General features: G+C 39.0%; 1 pseudogene; it reads left to right on the top strand.

Moving 5' to 3' along the window:
- The first annotated feature begins 10,214 nt into the window (after positions 1 to 10,214).
- Positions 10,215 to 12,004, top strand: LOC137765458 (60 kDa heat shock protein, mitochondrial pseudogene; annotated as a pseudogene).
- The last annotated feature ends 3,392 nt before the right edge of the window (positions 12,005 to 15,396 follow it).

Genomic DNA, 15,396 nt, shown 5'->3' with positions numbered 1-15,396 from the left:
TTGATCATTGTGTTTGATCCTTTTAATGTGCTGTTGGATTCTGTTTGCTAGTATTTTATTGAAGATTTCGGCATCTGTGTTCATCAGTGATATTAACCTATATTTTTCTTTCTTTGTGACATCTTTGTCTGGTTTTGGTGTCAGGGTGATGGTGGCCTCATAGAATGAGTTTGGGAGTGTTTCTCCCTCTGCTATATTTTGGAAGAGTTTGAGAAGGATAGGTGTTAGCTCTTCTCTAAATGTTTGATAGAATTCGCCTGTGAAGCCATCTGGTCTAAGGCTCTTTTTTGTTGGAAGATTTTGAATCACAGTCTCAATTTCAGTGTTTGTGATTAGTTTGTTTATATTTTCTATTTCTCCTGGTTCAGTCTTGTAAGGTTGTGCTTTTCTAAGAATTTTTCCATTTCTTCCAGGTTGTCCATTTTATTGGCATATACTTGCTGGTAGTAATCTCTCTTGATCCTCTGTATTTCTGCAGTGTCAGTTGTTACTTTCCTTTTTCGTTTGTAATTCTATTGATTTGAGTCTTCTCCCTTTTTTTCTTGATGAATCTCACTAATGGTTTATCAATTTTGTTTATCTTCTCAGAGAAATAGCTTTTAGTTTTGTTGATCTTTGCTATTGTTTCCTTCATTTCTTTTTCATTTATTTCTGATCTGATCTTTATGATTTCTTTCCTTCTGCTAACTTTGGGGTTTTTTTGTTTTTCTTTCTCTAATTGCTTTAGGTGTAAGGTTAGTTGTTTATTTGAGATGTTTCTTGTTTCTTGAGGTAGGATTGTATTGCTATAAACTTCCCTCTTAGAACTTCTTTTGCTGTATCCCATAGGTTTTCAGTTGTCGTGTTTTCATTGTCATTTATTTCTACATATTTTTTTATTTCCTCTTTAATTTCTTCAGTGATCTCTTGGTTTTTAAGTAGTGTATTCTTTAGCCTCCATGTGTTTGTATTTTTTACAGATTTTTTTCTGTAACTGATATCTAGTCTAATAGCATTGTGGTTGGAAAAGATACTTGATATGATATAAATTTTCTTAAATTTACCAAGGCTTGATTTGTGACCCAAGATATGGTCTATCCTGGAGAATGTTCCGTGAGTAGTGTATGCTGTTGTTTTTGGATGGAATGTCCTATAAATATCAATTAAGTTCAGCTTGTTTAATGTATCATTTAAAGCTTTTGTTTCCTTATTTATTTTCATTTTTGATGAACTCTCCATTGGTGAAAGTGGGCTATTAAAATCTCCTACTATGATTGTGTTGCTGTCAATTACCCTTTTATGGCTGTTAGGATTTTCCTTATGTATTGAGGTGTTCCTATGTTTGATGCATAAATATTTACAACTGTTATATCTTCTTCTTGGATTGATCCCTTGATCATTATGTACTGTCCTTCTTTGTCTCTTGTAATAGTCTATTTTAAAGTCTATTTTGTCTGATATGAGATTTGTTACTCCAGCTTTCTTTTGATTTCCATTTGCATGGAATATCTTTTTCCATCGCCTCTACTTTCAGTCTGTATGTGTCCCTAGGTCTGAACTGGGTCTCTTGTAGACAGCATATATATGGGTCTTCTTTACGTAACCATTCAGCCAGTCTATGTCTTTTGGTTGTATGTATGTTTCTATTACCATTTTCTTAATTGTTGTGGGTTTGTTATTGTAGGTCGTTTCCTTCTCTTGTTTTCCCTGCCTAGAAAAGTTCCTTTAGCATTTGTTGTAGAGCTGGTATGATGGTGTTGAAGTCTTTTAGGTTTTGCTTGTCTGTAAAGGTTTTAATTTCTCTGTCAAATCTGAATGAGATCCTTGCTGGGTAGAGTAATCTTGGTTGTAGGTTTTTCCTTTATATCACTTTAAATATGTCCTGCCACTCCCTTCTGGCTTGCAGAGTTTCTGCTGAAAGATCAGCTGTTAACCTTAAGGGGGTTCCCTTGTATGTTATTTGTTGCTTTTCCCTTGCTGCTTTTAATATTTTTTCTTTGTATTTAATTTTGGATAGTTTGATTAATATGTGTCTTGGCATGTTTCTCTTTGGATTTATCCTGTATGGGACTGTCTGCACTTCCTGGACTTGATTTACTGTTTCCTTTCCCATATTAGGGAAGTTCCACTATAATCTCTTCAAATATTTTCTCATTGCCTTTCTTTTTCTCTTCTTCTTCTGGGACCTCTATAATTCAAATGTTGGTGTGTTTACTGTTGTCCCAGATGTCTCTGAGACTGCCTCAATTCTTTTCTCTTTATTCTGCTCTGCAGTAGTTATTTCCTATATTTTATCTTCCAAATCACTTGTCTGTGCTTCTGCCTCAATTATTCTGCTATTGATTCCTTCTAGAGAATTTTTAATTTCATTCATTGTATTATTCATCATTGTTTGTTTGCTCTTTAGTTCTTCTAGCTCATTGTTAAAAGTTTCTTGTATTTTCTCCATTCTATGTCCAAGATGTTGTATCATCTTTAATATCATTACTCTGAAATTTTTCTAGGTAGACTGCCTATTTCCTCTACATTTGTTTGATCTGGTGGGTTTTACCTTGCTCCTTCCTCTGCTGTGTGTTTCTGTGTCTTCTCATTTTGCTTACCTTACTGTGTTTTGGGTTTCCTTTTCGCAGACTGCAGTTCTGTAGTTCCCATTGTTTTTGGTGTCTACACCCAGTGCATGATGTTGGTTCAGTGGGTCATGTAGGCTTCCTGGTGGAGGTGACTGATGTCTTTGTTCTGGTGGATAAGGCTGGATCCTTTCTTTCTGGAGGGCAGGACCACATCCGATGTTGTGTTTTGAGGTGTCTGTGACCTTATTATGATTTTAGGCAGCCTCTCTGCTAATGAGTGGGGTTGTGTTCCTGTCTTGCTAGTTGTTTGGCATACGGTGTCCAGCACTGTAGTTTGCTGGTCATTGAGTGGAACTGGGTCTTCGCGTTGAGATGGACATCTCTAGGAGAGCTTTTGCTGTTTGATATTATGTGGAGCCAGGAGGTCTCTGGTAGACCAATGTCTTGAACTCGGCTCTCCCTCCTCAGAGGCACAGGCATGACACCAGTCCGGAGCACCAAGATGCTGTCAGCCACATGGCTCAGAAGCAAATGGAGAAAAAAAGAAGGAAAGAAAGAAAGAAGAAAGAAAGAAAGAAAGAAAGAAAGAAAGAAAGAAAGAAAGAAAGAAAGAAAGAAGAAGAATAAAATAAAATAAAGTTATTAAACTAAAAATTTTTAAATATTAAAAAAAAGAATTTTGAGTAGTAAAAAAAAAAAAAAAAAGAGAGAGCAACCCAACCAAAAAAAAAAAAAAAACCACAAAAAAACGGACAGAGAGAACGCTAGGACATATGGTAAAAGCAAAGCTTTACAGACAAAATCACACAAAGAAGCATACACATAGACACAAAAAGAGAAAAAGGAAAAATATATATATATAAATAAAGGAAGAGAGCAACTAAATCAGTAAAGAAATCTATGAATGATAATAAACTGTAAATACTAAACTAGGATAAACATAAAACCAGAAAAAATCAGATGCAGAAAGCAAATCCCAAATCTACAGTTGCTCCCAAAGTCCACAGCCTCAATTTTGAGATGATTCATTGTCTATTCATGTATTTCAGAGATGCAGGGTACATTAAGTTGTTGGTGGGGATTTAATGCACCGCTCCTGAGGCTGCTGGGTGAGATTTCCCTTTCTCTTCTTTGTTCGCACAGCTCCCGGGGTCTGGCTTTGGATTTGGACCCGCCTCTGCCTGTAGGTCATCTGAGAGTATCTGTTCTTTGCTCAGACAGGACCGGGTTAAATTAGCAGCTGATTAGGGGGCTCTGGCTCACTCAGGCTGTGGGGAGGGAAGGGTATGGAATGCGGGACAAGCCTGCAGCTGCTGAGGCCAGTGTGACGTTGCAACAGCCTGAGGCGCACCATGCGTTCTCCCGGGGAAGTTGTCCCTGGATCACGGGACCCTGGCAGTGGCAGGCTGCACAGGCTCCTGGGAGGGCAGGTGTGGATAGTGACCTGTGCTTGCACACAGGCTTCTTGGTGGCGACAGCAGCAGCCTTATCATTTCATGCCTGTCTCTGTGGTCCACGCTGATCGCCGTGTTTCACACCAGTCTCTGGAGCTCATTTATGCGGTGCTCTGAATCCCCTCTCCTTGTGCACCCCACAACAATGATCTCTTGCCTGTTAGGCAGATCCAGACATTTTCCCAGCCTCCCTCCTGGCAAGCTGTGGCGTACTAGCCCCCTTCAGGCTGTGTTCACGCAGCCAACCGCAGTTCTCTCCCTGGGATCTGACCTCTGAAACCCGAGCCTCAGTTTCCAGCCCCCACCCGCCCCGGTGGGGGAGCAGACAAGCCTCTCGGGCTGGTGAGTGCTGGTCGGCATCGATCCTCTGTACGGGAATCTCTCTGCTTTGGCCTCTACACCCTTATTGCTTTGCTCTCTTCCATGGCCCCAAAGCTTCCCCTCTGCCACCCCCATCTCCTCCAGAGAAGGGGTTTCCTAGTGTGTGGAAACTTTTCCTCCTTCACAGCTCCCTCCCAGAGGTGCAGGTCCTGTCTCTATTCTTTTGTCTCTGTTTTTTTCTTTGTTCTTTTGCCCTACCCAGGCACATGGGGAGTTTCTTGCCTTTTGGGAAGTCTGAGGTCTTCTGCCAGGGTTCAGTAGGTGTTCAGTAGGAGCTGTTCCACATGTAGATGTATTTTTGATGTGTTTGTGGGGAGGAAGGTGATCTCCACGTCTTACTCCTCTGCCATCTTGAAGGTTTCTCTCAACCCAATTTTTTTTTTTTAAATGGAAGTGGAACTCAATAGACATTCCTCCAAATAATATGTGAAAATAACCAGTATGTACATATAAACATGTTAATATTATTACGATATTACCCAATAAACCTGTACTTTGGTATTTATTCAAGATAAATGAAAGTTTATGCTCACCAAAAAACTTATACACAAATATTCTTAGTAGCATTATTCACAAACTGGAAATAATTCAGATGTTCATCAAATTATAAGTGAATAAAAAATATGATATCTGCTCACACAATGAATTATTATTCAGCAATAGGAAGTAGTACTGACAAGTGCCAAGACATGGATGGAGCGTGAAGACATTGTGCTAAATGAAAGAATGCATCACAGATGAACACATAGTATATAATTTCATTTACATGAAGTGTTCAAAATCAACAAATCCATGGAGATTGAAATTTGATTAGTGATTGCTTAGGTTTGGGGAAAGAGGAAAGGGAAGCAACTGCTGATGGATATGGGGTTTATCTTCTGGGTGGTGAAAATTTTACTTAGATTGTGTCAGTGGTTGAACAACTCTGTGAATATACTAAAAACCAATGAATTAAATACTTTAGAAAGGTTAATTTTATGTTTTATAAATTATATCTCAATAGTATATTTAAATAATTAATAGAAATATGTTTTAAACAACTTAATGATAATTTGATAATTATTTTGATAATTAGCTAGATAAAACAAATTAAAAATACACACACAGTTTACCAAAACTGTCACAAGAAAAAATAGAAGCTCTAAATTAAAAATATGAAAATAAAAATGATTGTTTAAGAAATTAAATCTCTATTAAAATTTTTCTATGAAGAGAACTCCAGGCACAGAGTTTCACTGGTGAAGTCTACCAAATAAAAAATAAATAAAAGCTATATTACACAAACTCTTTTAAAGAAAAGAGAAAGTGGGAACACTTCCCAACCCATTTTTATGATTCCTGCATAACCCTTTTACAAAAGTCTTACCAAGATACTTTTTTTTTTTTTTAAATAGAACCTTGAAAATGACCCAAGTGACAATTGAAGCTCCTTGTTTTTCTGTTTTTTTGTTTGTTTGTTTTTTTATTTTTTATTTATTTATTTTTGGCTGTGTTGGGTCTTCGTTTCTGTGCGAGGGCTTTCTCTAGTTGTGGCAAGTGGGGGCCACTCTTCATCGTGGTGCGCGGGCCTCTCATTATCGTGGCCTCTCTTGTTGCGGAGCACAGGCTCCAGACGCGCAGGCTCAGTAATTGTGGCTCACGGGCCTAGTTGCTCCGCGGCATGTGGGATCTTCCCAGACCAGGGCTCGAACCCGTGTCCCCTGCATTGGCAGGCAGATTCTCAACCACTGCGCCACCAGGGAAGCCCCACCAAGATACTTTTTAAAAAGAAATTAGAGATCAATATTATTCATGAAAATAGAGTAAAAATCCTAAACAAAATATCAGCATACTTAATTGAATAATTTTTTAAAGTATAATGAGAATAGAAATTTTTTTAATGTAAAAATAAATCTTATTATCAAAATAAAGAAGAAAAAATTATATCAACATATTTGGGAAAAGCACTTGCTAAAATTCAATACCCATTCATCTTTAAACTAAAAAAAAAAGTTTTTAGCAGTTTAAGAACTTGCCCAATCTGTGTACCTAAAATAAAAAAATAGATAAAAGGTAGATAGACAGACAGATAGACAGGGGGAGAGAGAGAATATCTAAACACACACCTGCCACAGTATGCTTTCACATTTTTTCTATGGCCTGGTATAGCTGTGGCTCTCACACTTAATCACTTGGAGGGCTTGTTAGACCACTGGTTACTGGGTCCCATCTCCAAGGGTGCCTGATGCAGTGTGTCTGAGGTAGGGTCCGAGAATTTGCATTTCTGCTGGTCTAGGGACTGCACTTTGAGACTAACTGTGGTTTCGTATAAATAACATTGGATTATATGTGATTTAGAGGTTAGGTAAACTGCTGTAAAGTATCTTTTTATATAGTGTGGAGAAAAGGGAACCCTCCTACACTGTCGGTGGGAATGTAAATTGGTGCAGCCACTATGGAGAAAGTATGGAAGTTCCTTAAAAAACTAAAAATAAAACTGCCATATGATCATCCTGGGCATATATCTGGACAAAACTATAATTCAAAAAGGTACATGCACCCTTATGTTCACTGCAGCACTATTTACAATAGCCAGGACATGGAAGCAACCTAAATGTCCATCAACAGATGAATGGATATAGAGGATGTGGTACATATATACAATGGAATACTACTCAACCATAAAAAAGAATGAAATAATGCCATTTGCAGCAACATGGATGGACCTGGAGATTATCATACTAAGTGAAGTAAGTCAGATGGAGAAAGACAAATATCATATGATACCACTTATATGTGGAATCTAAAAAAATGATACATATGAACTGATTTACAAAACAGAAATAGAGTCACAGATATAGGGGGGAAAAAAAACCTTATGCTTACCAAAGGGGAAAGGGGGAAGGGATAAATTAGGAGTTTGGGATTAACAGATAAAAATTACTGTACATAAAATAGATAAAAAAGGACCTACTATATACCACAGGGAATTATATTCAATACTTTGTAATAACCTATAATGGAAAAGAGTCTGAAAAAGAATAGCTATACACATGTATAAATGAATCACTTTGCTGTACACCTGAAACATTGTAAATCAACTATACTTCAATAAAAATAAGTAAATAAATAAAATCTCTCTTTGTATAGTCTCTGTTTAATGATATCTTGCCAGTTATCTTTCCAACCTCTTGACTGATAACTGCCTTTTTTCAAAATTTCTATTTTTTTTTGAAATGTTGATGTTCCATATTTTTCTACGAAATTATCCATATCCTCTTTTTTCTCAAAGTTATGCAAAATAGTCTCATAATTTTGTTTTTCTACATTTTTTATTTTGTTTTGTTTTTTCTTATTCCTAATTTCTTTTTTCCTTAACTGATTTTGTGAGAGCTGTCTATTCTGTTGGTCTTTAAGAACAAGCAAAAACAGATTTTGTTTTTACCATTGTTTTCTAAGTTTCATTTGAACTGATTTTTTTTTCAAAATTAACTCCGTCTCATTTTTTCTCTACTTTGCCTTCACTATTAATGTGGGTTCTTAGTTCCTTTATTACCAGTTTCTTTAATAATGAAGACATTTGAGGCTATAAGTTTATGTCTGAGTATAATATTATTTGTGGCTCTTGGTGTGCATTTCCTTTATTTATTGATTTCTAGATATTTGGTCATTTATGTTTTATTTCTTCTTTGAATCCTTGGGCATCCATAAATGCGTTTCTTCTGGCCTGACAGGAGAATGGTACCAGAACTAGATGGAGGGTTCCTGGGGTTTTGGTCTATTTTCTTCAGTGATCTGTAAAGTTCTTCCACTGTCTTTAAGTTCCCACTCTTGTACATTAGAAAAAATTCATTTTCCTTTGTTAATAAGTTGTTCTTGTAGTCTGAACGCATGTGTTTCCTTTCTTCCTTGGACTTCAGAAATTTTCCAGGAAAGGTATCTATCTTTCCTAGAACCCAGCCTTTTAAATCAGTTAACAGGTTTTCTTTAGATCAGTGAAAATATTCTCTATTAGTTGTTTAGCCATTGCCTCTTCCGCATCTCTTCTTTCTTCTCCTTCTGGATCTCTTACTATCCATATGTTAGACCTCCTGGATTTGTCCTCTGGTCTCTTGATTTCTTCCTCATGATTTCCATATCTTCATATTTTTCCTCTGAGAGAAATACTCCTTACCCTTGGTCTTCCAGGCTACTGATTTGATTCTCTCCTGTTGTACCAGTGAACATGATCTCAGAAATGAGATGGAGAGAAATACACATACGCCAGCAGGTCCTCCAGAGCCAGGAAGCTCTGACAGTTCTTCTCAATATGGAAACATGTACACACACACGCTCACTTATGCAACACACCAAATTCACACACACAGACACACACATACACCCTCCACACTTCTACAAGGGGATTCTGGGTCTCTGAAGGCCAGTTCTGTCTCTGGGACCTTAGTCTTCACCCCAGGACTTGGCTGCTGGTCCCCAAGCAACTCTCAGGGGAAAGCACAATCTTAAGAATGTTCTCCCCCACATGGATGCTGGCAGAACCCTTAGCCCAGTGTACACCTTCTCAGCCTGACAGGCACAGCCATGCCTCCAAGAAAGGGGGGGCCAAAGGCCCCCTCTCACTGAAGCTCAGCCCTTTTCAAGCTTGAGTAGCCTCTGTAATCACAACCAGTTGTACAGTAAACCCTAATGGGCCTGCTGGATAATACTCTGACCTCCACTAACCAGATACTGACAGCCAGTTACCCAAGGAAGTCACTCTGGGGACAGGGAGACGGGGTCAGAAAAAAATTAATCCCCCACAGAGACACTTCGGGTGGCCCTTTTAGCTGAAAGGAGGATGCAAAATTGGGCAGTGAGGAAGCACAGCTAAAATAATAAAAATGGTTCCTTGGTCCTCTGTACCAATGTGTTCACGTTTGCTCCGCTTAGAATCCACCTAACCTGCCCCTCATCTATCCCATGCCTGTTATGTACTGGGCACCTGGCACATCTTATCTCACTTGGTCTTTATAACACTGTAGAAATAAGTTATTATTGCCTCCACTTTTGAGTCACTAGAAGGCAACACAGTCTCCAAAGACTGACTGGCTCAACCTTCTTCCCGTAGACAATGCTGATAATAGAAATGGATGCTAGAAAGCTAGGACATATTTTTTGAACAGCATAGATGCTCAGGAGCCCAGGTATGTGGGCAAACTTGGTAGGCATCTGTTATGGCTCTTACATTTCCTAATGCTTTTCTTTAAGGTGCATGGTTTTCGTTAGCCTGTGGAATTGTACTTTTCCCAACCTCTTTCACTTTCCAAATCACTCTAATAGCCATCATTTCCTTAGGTCTTCTGCAATCTCTGTAAGCCAAGAGGATAAGGTGCCTTTCACTTAATCTGTCCGTAGAAGGACCGTGAAGCCAGAGAGGTAAGATTATTTGTGCAAACGCTCACAGCTAGGGGGTAGCATCCCCGAGGCAGGAGCTACACGTGCCCCACCACACCCAAAACCTTACCTCTTTTAGTTTACACCCACCCACACAGAACCAACAAGTGATGAGGGCACCTCCTGAGCCACATTAGCCCACCTGACGTTCAAGACTAATATTATTTAAGCTTCTAACAGTTTCTCTTTAATTTTCAGATTAATCAACTAGTCTTTAGGCTTTCTGGAAGATTCATCATTCTCCCTCCAAATACTTGCTCTGAGGATGGGAAAGCTAACCCGGCTGGTAATAGATCACCAAGAATGTTATCTCCAGTTAAGACATCAAGAGGTGTACCCAGATTCGAAGAACTTCCAATTTAATCATTACGACACCTACTAATCTTATTTCTTTCTTTCAAAGATAACCGAGCCCTCACTCGCCGCCGACGGCCTGTCTCGTCGCCCACAAGCTGTGCTGCTGCCCCAGAAATGCTTCGATTGCCCGCAGTCCTTCGCCAGATTAGGCCAGTGTCCAGGGCATTGGCTCCTCATCTCACTCGGGCTTATGCCAAAGATGTAAAATTTGGTGCAGATGCCCGAGCCTTAATGTTTCAAGGGGTAGACCTTTTAGCTGATGCTGTAGCCGTTACTATGGGGCCAAAGGGAAGGACGGTGATTATTGAACAGAGTTGGGGAAGTCCCAAAGTGACAAAAGATGGTGTGACTGTTGCAAAGTCCATTGACTTAAAAGATAAATATAAAAATATTGGTGCGAAACTTGTTCAAGATGTTGCCAATAACACAAACGAAGAGGCTGGGGATGGCACCACTACTGCTATTTTACTGGCATGCTCCATTGCCAAGGAAGGCTTTGAGAAGATTAGCAAAGGTGCTAATCCAGTGGAAATCAGGAGAGGTGTGATGTTAGCTGTTGATGCTGTAATTGCTGAACTTAAGAAGCAGTCTAAACCTGTGACAACCCCAGAAGAGATCGCCCAGGTTGCTACTATTTCTGCAAATGGAGACAAAGAAATCGGCAACATCATTTCTGATGCGATGAAAAAGGTTGGAAGAAAGGGCGTTATCACAGTAAAGGATGGAAAAACACTGAATGATGAATTAGAAATTATTGAAGGCATGAAGTTTGATAGAGGGTATATCTCTCCATACTTTGTTAATACATCAAAAGGTCAGAAATGTGAATTCCAAGATGCCTATGTTCTGTTAAGTGAAAAGAAAATTTCTAGTGTCCAGTCCATTGTTCCTGCTCTTGAAATTGCCAATGCTCACCGTAAGTCTTTGGTCATAATTGCTGAAGATGTGGATGGGGAAGCTCTAAGCACACTCGTTTTGAACAGGCTGAAAGTTCGTCTTCAGGTTGTAGCAGTCAAAGCTCCAGGTTTTGGTGACAATAGAAAGAACCAGCTTAAAGACATGGCTATTGCTACTGGTGGTGCAGTATTTGGAGAAGAAGGACTAACTCTAAATCTTGAAGATGTTCAGCCTCATGACTTAGGAAAAGTTGGAGAGATCATTGTGACCAAAGATGATGCCATGCTCTTGAAAGGAAAAGGTGACAAGGCTCAAATTGAAAAGCGTATTCAAGAAATCATCGAGCAGTTAGATATTACAACTAGTGAATATGAAAAGGAAAAACTCAATGAACGTCTGGCAAAACTCTCAGATGGTGTTGCTATGCTAAAGGTTGGTGGGACAAGTGATGTTGAAGTGAATGAAAAGAAAGACAGAGTTACAGATGCGCTTAATGCTACACGAGCTGCTGTTGAAGAAGGCATTGTTTTGGGAGGGGGCTGTGCCCTGCTTCGGTGCCTTCCAGCCTTGGATTCAATAACTCCAGCTAATGAAGATCAAAAAATTGGTATAGAAATTATTTAAAAAGCACTCAAAATTCCTGCAATGACCATTGCTAAGAATGCAGGTGTCGAAGGATCATTGATAGTTGAGAAAATTTTGCAAAGTTCTTCAGAAGTTGGTTATGATGCTATGCTTGGAGATTTTGTGAATATGGTGGAAAAAGGAATCATTGATCCAACTAAGGTTTTAAGAACTGCATTACTGGATGCTGCTGGAGTGGCCTCTCTGTTAACTACAGCAGAAGTTGTGGTCACAGAAATTCCTAAAGAAGAGAAGGATCCTGGAATGGGCGGGATGGGAGGGATGGGAAGTGGTATGGGAGGTGGCATGTTCTAATTCCTAGAATAGTGCTTTACCATCATTAATGAGCTGTGAGAGGAAGCTCAAGGCAGCGTTCCTCACCAGTAACTTTAAGAGAGGTCAGCTGAAGGAGATGACTGAAGAAAAGGCTGGCTGATGTTTAAGAAGATCACTATAACCATCAGTTACTGGTTTCAGTTGACAACATAGAATGGTTTACTGCTGTCATTGTCCATGCCTACAGATAATTTATTTTGTATTTTTGAATAAAGACATGTGTACATTCCTGGTAAATGAGTATAAGAGCCATGCACCAATGTACTGCTTTCAACTTAAATCACTGAGGCTCTTTTACTACTATTCTGTTAAAATCAGGATTTTAGTGATTGCCATCAACAGATGAGAAGTTAAGAAGCAGCCTTTATGTGGAGGGTAAGAATAATTGTGTACAGAGTAGAGCAATATTCAATTATGTGACAACCTTTGTGTAATAAAAATTGTTTAAAGTTAAAAAAAAAAAAGATAACCGAGCAGGCAAAGGTGAAATTTGGCTTCCCCTGTTTAATATTTCGGTTACAAATAGGTGAAAATGAGACAGTCAGGAAAGCAAACAGGGACCTCCTGCTGAGCCATTGTCCATCAAAAATTGAAGTTACATTAATGTATTTTTTCTTTTTTCTATATGTAAATTGTTAAGAGAGTAAATCCTAAGAGTTCTCATCACAAGGGGAAAATTTTTTTTTCTTTTATATTGTATCTGTATGTGATGATGGATGTTCACTAGATTTATTGTGGTAATCATTTCATGATGTATGTAAGTCAAATAATCATGCTGTACACCTTAAACTTATACAGTGATATATGTCAATTATATCTCAATAAAAATGGAAGAAAAAATAAATGAATGAACAAAGGTTATGGAAAAAGAAGTCTTTTTTAACATATGAACATAATCGCTGGGATGAACCCTCCCAAAGCAATGGCATGGGAGACTTTCTGTTTCCCTTGTAGCAAAGACAAATAGGAAACCATATGTGGTTTACAGCTACTTACAGCCCTCTTAGCCATGTTAATGTCCGTTAGAAATAATACTATATATATATATATATATACATACACACATACAAATATATATGCACACACACATACATATACACACATACAAACAATATATACACAAACACACACACACCCCATAAAATCAAGTCTCAACCAGCAGGTCTCCAGCTCCCTGTGCTAACTCCATCCACGTCATTTATTGCATATCTCAGGTTTCTGGATGACAGCTAATGTAGATTGGTGTGTCTCTAAGATGTATTCTCCCTACTAAAGGATAAAACAAGATTGTTTATTACTGAGAGGTTAACATACAGGAAAGGAAGAAATAGACATATTTTGCTAATTGAAATGAGAGGTGCATAAAATATGAATTATGAGTGTTTCTGTTCTCACAGACGCCCTGGAGCCTCAGTTTGCACATGGTCTCTTGTTTTTCCTTGAAAACACATGCTGGTGATGCATGACAGAGCTTTGGATTCAATTATCAACACTGGGGAGTAAGTTGGCTTTTCAACAAAGGCAATAAATAATCTATACATGGTTTAATGTAAAGCAATGATATCTTATTCTTAGCAAAAAAATGTGTCCTTTCATGAAAACACTTACACAAGCAACCCAGAGCTATCTCTATGGCAGGTTATTTTTGAGAATCTTTATATTTTCTTTAAAGGGGTTGGAGAAGAAACCACTTAAGCAATGCACAGTGCAGTGGGGACCCTGGTGGCAAATCACACCTCTAATGAAGGCACCAGGCTAACAGACCATCTGTGAAACAATTTTGAGATTCAATTGAAAATGGTTTCCTGGCACTCTGTGCAAATGTGCTTGTGTTTCTCCTGTTTGGGGCCAACTACCCTACTGTTTTTGCTTTTCTTTGGAGCAGCTAATGTGTATGATTGCAAACTCCTTAAACACAAAGCCATTTTTAAAATAACATATATTAAGCCTGTTTATATCCTATATTAAAGAAAATCATGTACCCAGTTCTTCCTCTTAATGAAGGCAATAATGATGTTGACAGATGATATAAGCTGCCCTAGGAAATGGGACCAGCCACATTAGGATCGATTTGCCCATGGTTCCTTCTTTGGCTGCAGCCAAGGTCTAGCCAAGGTCTAGCAAGGACAGTTAGGGTCCCCGGCGTGAGAGAGGGAGAATTCTTCCCTCTGGAACACCAGGGGCTACAGAGACAAAGAGCATTGGTGACTGCAATTACATAGGAACTCATCCTTTTATTGATAAAAGAAATGACTGGAAAAGGCCCCAGTTAAGCAGAAAGACTGAGTGGGGAGCATCTGTTCTCTATGCTCCACCGTAGGGTGAGGTGTCTTGCATGGCTGCATTTGAGAGACTGTGTTTGTCATTCCTGATGGCTGTCCTGGAATGCTATTCCTTTTGGCTATAAGTCCCAACCCCATGATCACAGCAGTGGCCTAGTGACCCAGGTCTGGACAAATTATAATACTCCACTTTCTTGAACACAGTGATAGCTCTGGGTATATATATATATATGTAACCTAGGCAGGGCCAGTCAGAGAAATAATTCATTTTTTGACAGAAGTGAGAAATGTTGGGGAAAATAAATCTGGGGAAGCAAGCAGCTATCTTCCCCCACTACCTGAAAGAGTCCATCAGCAGAATGAGAGGAAAACAGCACAGAAAAAGAAGAACAAGGAGATAGAAAAATACAGGATGAGAAGGGGGAGTGAGGCCAGATAGCATCAGCTTGGGTTCCTGGATTGAGCAGTGCCTGAAGCTAAACCTCTCTGTGGACTTCTCCATAACATGAGTCAACATATCACCTCTTTGCTCATGCAGTTTTGAGTTGGGTTTTCTTTCCTTACAACTGAAAAGAGTCCTGACTAATCAAGTTCTAGTTCCTGAATACAGGGAGCCAGAAGGAAGACCTCTAGGGGCCTCTGTTTTAGACAGTACACACTGCAACACTTACTGAGGCTTTTTGACAAAAACTGGTGCAAGCTCCAAAATGATCAAAACAACATCCCTGCCTCCACCCCTAAGTCTATTATATAACATTAAAAGTGGAATACAAGAAAGAAAGCAATAAGACCAACCTACAAGCTGCAGAATTAGATTATAAACCCAGTTCTCAAAAGCCTTACTTATAGAGCAAGAGCAAAGCCATCATTTGGTATCTTCATGTTGTGAAGAGGGGCAGTTTCCCAGGAGGACAACAGCTTCTGACCAAGGATTGGAGAAGCATAAGAAAGGGAGACAGGAGGTGGGAACCAGGGTCACAGATCAGGTCCAGGACCAAGGAAGGAAGTCTGGATAAGTCTCCAAAGACCAAAGACTAAGAGAGAAAAATGTAAGCCAGGAATTCACAGATAGGAGGAAAACAGTGAAAAGCACATCAAGAACAA

The sequence above is a fragment of the Eschrichtius robustus genome, chromosome 5 (assembly GCF_028021215.1).
Source record: "Eschrichtius robustus isolate mEscRob2 chromosome 5, mEscRob2.pri, whole genome shotgun sequence".
Taxonomy (NCBI): Eukaryota; Metazoa; Chordata; class Mammalia; order Artiodactyla; family Eschrichtiidae; genus Eschrichtius; species Eschrichtius robustus.
Note: the sequence above shows the minus strand (reverse complement) of the source record. Positions and strands in the feature narration are given on the sequence as shown.